The 4,442-nt window shown below is 42.6% G+C and overlaps 1 pseudogene; it reads left to right on the top strand.

Annotated features, from left to right (window-relative positions):
• The first annotated feature begins 2,281 nt into the window (after nt 1–2,281).
• On the top strand, nt 2,282–3,371 carry LOC102848377 (annotated as a pseudogene).
• The last annotated feature ends 1,071 nt before the right edge of the window (nt 3,372–4,442 follow it).

Here is a 4,442-nt window from a genome sequence, read left to right on the forward strand (position 1 = left end):
ACAGTATATTTTATTAATGTACATTGTGTTTTATACAATCTTCCGTTTATATTGTATTTCATACAATCAATCATATACATTGTATTTTACATTATTTTTTGTACTAGATTATTTACAATATTCAATTAAATTGATTTTTACACCAGATCCTTCTAATTTCCCTCACCGTCGCCCATCAACTTGTGCGACCCCATGATTAATCCTATCCTCTTGCACATCCTCGCCCCTCTGCTTCTATCCTCCTCTCCCATGGATTCTCATATTCATTCTATGATAATGGTTTTATATAGTATTTGTCCTTATAGGACTGAGTTAGTTTACTCAGCATAATGCTCTCTAGTCCATCCCAAGTTAGGTAATAATTTCCAAGTACCATCTTCTTTTGATGCTTCATGGATTATTCAAGATTCTGCTCATGTTGTTATTGTTGTTATGTGCCATTGAGTCACCTGTGACTCATAATGACCCTATGTACAACAGCCCTAAACTCTGCCCTATCCTGTGCCAATTTCACCATCTCAGACACACCTACCCCCATTACCCCAGTCACTGACACAATCCATCTCATCGAGGGTCTTCCTTCTCCTGCGCTGTCCTTCCACCCTCCCAAGCATGACGTCCCTCTCCACGGACTGGTCCCTCCTTGTATCATGTCCAAAATATATCAGACGAAGCTTCAGAATCCTTGCCTCCCATGAGCAGCCTGGTTTCACCCTCTCCAGGACAAACCTGTTCGTTTTCTTATCAGTCCATGGTATATTCAATACTCTTCTCCAACATCACAGCTCAAAGGCATCAATTTTCCTTCTATCATCTCTAGTCATTGTCCAGCTCTCTTTGCAAGTGATTGCAAAGACCATGGCATGTATAAGGTGCACCTTAGTCTCCAGACTGACATTGTTGTACTTCAGCACTTTAGAGAGGTCTCTAGCCATAGACTTTCCCATCACAATACATCTTTTAATCTCCTGGCTGCTGGTGCCAAGAGTATTCTGTGGAGCCAAGCAAACCAAAGCTGTGAACAATCTCAATTTCTTCATCATCCATTATGATGCTGCCAGTTGGCCCAGTGGTGAGAATCTTTGTTTTCTTGATATTGAACCTCAATCCGTACTGAAGACTGCAGTCCCTGACCTTCCACAGCAAGTGCTTCAGGTTCCCCTCAGTTTCAGCAAGAGGGTTGTGTCATCTGCATAACGCAGATTGTTGATGATTCTTCCTCAATCCTGATGGTATCTGTCTTTTTTATAGATCAAGGCTTAAATTTTTTTTCTGTTCTGTTAGTTTGAGAAATGCTGAGTGAGTTCTTCCCTTTTTTCTCCAATTCTAGATCTCTGAACAGTCCATTATAATATTTTGCTTTGTCTGTTCAGCTCTTTTACTTCAACATCTCTCTGTTTTAATTTCTCAATGCTATAGTGCCATTTTCATTGGTTTCTTCTGACATTGATTTTGACCTTTTTCTTTCTCCTATTCTTGAATGTTATAAAACTAGAAGTTGTGAAAAATTGAGATGGAATGTGTGAACAACAATAACATTAGAGGTGTTAGTGAGATGAGGTGGATTGGCTTTGGCCACTTTGAATCAGAAAGTCACATGGTATATATACTATGCAGGGAATGAAAAACAGGGTAAGAATGGTGTTGTGTTCATAGTTAAAAAGACAATTTCAAGTTGTATCCTGAAGTAACAATGTTTTGAGTGATAGGATATTACCCATATGCAAAAAAGGAAAACTCAGAAAAAAAAAGAAAAAGGAAGACAATATACGCAAATATTCTGCATCAACAGCTAAAACCAAAGAGGAGAAAATTGAAGATAGTTACCAAATTTTGCAGTCCAAAACTGACCAAAGATGCAATCAAGATGTGTTAATGATAATTGGCAACTGGAATGCAAAAGTTTGAAACAGTGAAGAAGGAATGGTATTTGGAACATATAGACTTGGTGACAGAAATAAGGCCAGAAATAGAATGATCGAATTTTTTACATTCAATGCTTTTTAATCACAAATAAAATTTTTAGAAAACACAGATGGTGACTTCACACATAGCTATCACCTGCTGAACCACATAGGGATCTGATTGACTACATTTGTGGAAGGAATGTGAGTTATCTATTAGTAATAATTATCAGACAATGTAAATTTACAATATAAAATGTTTCTTCTTGATAAAGCTCTTAAGATGTAAACCTGGACAGTGGAGATCTCATCCGCTCTGGAGCACAGGCCCCTTTGCACAGTCACTGCCGCTGATTCACACCCGTTACCCCCAGCTCACTATGGATGATGACAATGGCTCTGGCATGTGCAAGGCTCGCTTTGCAGGTGACCACACACTCCTAGGCAGTCTTCCCCTTCATTGTGGGGTGCCCTCGACACCAGGGTGTGATAGTGGGCATGAGCCAGAAAGACTCCTACGTGGGTGACGAAGCCCAGAGCAAGAGAGGTATCCTGACCCTCAAGTACCCCATTGAGCACGGCATTGTCACCAACTGGGACAACATACAGAAGATCTGGCACCACACATTCTACAGTGAGCTGCCTGTGGTCCCTGAAGAGCACACAGTGCTGCTGATGGAGGCCCCCCTGAACCCCAAGGCTAAATGGGAGACGATGACCCAGATCATGTTCGAGACCTTCACCACCCCTGCCATGTATGCCACAATCCTGGCTGTGCTATCTTTGTATTCCTCTGGCTGGACCCCTGGCATCATGATGGATTCCAGCGATGGGGTCACCCACTCTGTGCCCATCTACAAGGGGTAGGCCCTCCCTCGTGCCATCCTGCATCTGGACCTGACTGGTTGGAACCTGACAGAGTACCTCATGAAGATCCTCACTGAGCGAGCACCACCACGGCTGAGTGGGAAACTGTGCATGACATCAAGGAGAAACTGTTACGTTGCCCTGGACTTCGAGCAGGAGATGACCACTGCAGCTTCCTCGTCCTCCTTGGAGAAGAGCTACGAGCTACCCGATCGACAGGTCATCACCATTGGCAATGAGAGTTTCCACTGCCCCAAGGCACTCTTCCAGCCCTCCTTCCTGGACATGGAGTCTTGTGGCATCCATGAAACTACCTTCAACTCCATCATGAAGTATGATGTTGGCATCCTCAAGGACCTCTATGCCAACACAGTGCTGTCCAGTGGGACCACCATGCACCTAAGTATTGCTGACCGGAAGCAGAAGATCACAGCACTGGCCCCCAGCATGATGAAGATCATTACTCCCCCTGAGCGCAAATACTCCGTGTGGCTCAGTGGCTCCATCCTAGCCTCCCTGTCCACCTTCCAGCAGATGTGGATTAGCAAGCAAGCGTATGACGAGTCTGGCCCCTCCATTGTCCACTGCAAATGCTTCTAGGCAGACTGTTTAGTTGCATTACACCCTTTCTTGATTAAAAAAAATCCAACAAAAAAACCCCACCTAACTTGTGCAGAAAAGAAGCAAAGGAGATGAGAATTGGCACGGCTTTTTTACTTTTAAATTTTTTTTTCACTTGACTCAGGATTTAAAAACTAGAATGGTGAGGGTGACAGCAGTTGGTGTGGAGCAAGAAACCCCTCAGTTCTCCAATGTGGCCCAGGACTTTGATTGTACATTGTTCTTTTTTTTTTTTTTAAATAGTCATTCCAAATAATAGCAACATGGCGATGTGACCAGAAGCTCTTGCCTTTCCCAAAGCCTCTCCCTTCCCCCAAGAAGAGCCCCATCCCCCACTTGGGTACATGCATGGCGTGCATAGGGGTTGCAGGGAGCATTGCTTTTGTGTAAATTATACCTAATCCAATTTTTTTGTTGTTGTTAAAAAAAAATCTCCCGCCTTAATACTTGTTTTTTAGTTTTTGTTTTTATAGTCAGTCATTGGAGGCCCTACTTCTTTGGGGCCCTTGCCCTTCCCCCCCAAATCTAGAAATATAGAGGCTTTTGTTCTCCCTGGGGTGGCTGAGATGTGGAGGCAGCCAGGGCTTTACCTGTATACTGACTTGAGACCAGTTGAATAAAAATGCACACTTAAGAAAAAAAAAAGATGTAACGCTGTAAACTTAGTATAAGAGGACCAAGAATTATTACAGTGGCTGACACTGAGGCCCAGAAAAGCTCAGTTACTGTAGCAAAGTCAAGCAGTACTGATCCAGGTGTGGAATGAGGAAGGCCAGAGCTGGGTATCATGCTTTGATATTTATTCTTTTTTTCTTTTTTTTATTATTGTGATATTTTTTTTTCTATAATTATATTTTATTAATTTTCATAAACATTTACAGACATTTTGGGTTTCCATTCATTCATTGTTGCACTATTCTCTCTACGCTCCTCCCAGTTTGTTCTTGTCGAAATGCCACAGTGCTTGTCAAAGCCAGTTCTGATTAATCTTCTTTGTCAGTGTGTCCTTTGCCATTCCCTATCACTCCTCCCTGAGAGAGACTTCACCCT

Source organism: Elephantulus edwardii, unplaced genomic scaffold (genome assembly GCF_000299155.1).
Source record: "Elephantulus edwardii isolate Elephantulus edwardi_28Jun2011 unplaced genomic scaffold, EleEdw1.0 scaffold00314, whole genome shotgun sequence".
Classification (NCBI taxonomy): domain Eukaryota; kingdom Metazoa; phylum Chordata; class Mammalia; order Macroscelidea; family Macroscelididae; genus Elephantulus; species Elephantulus edwardii.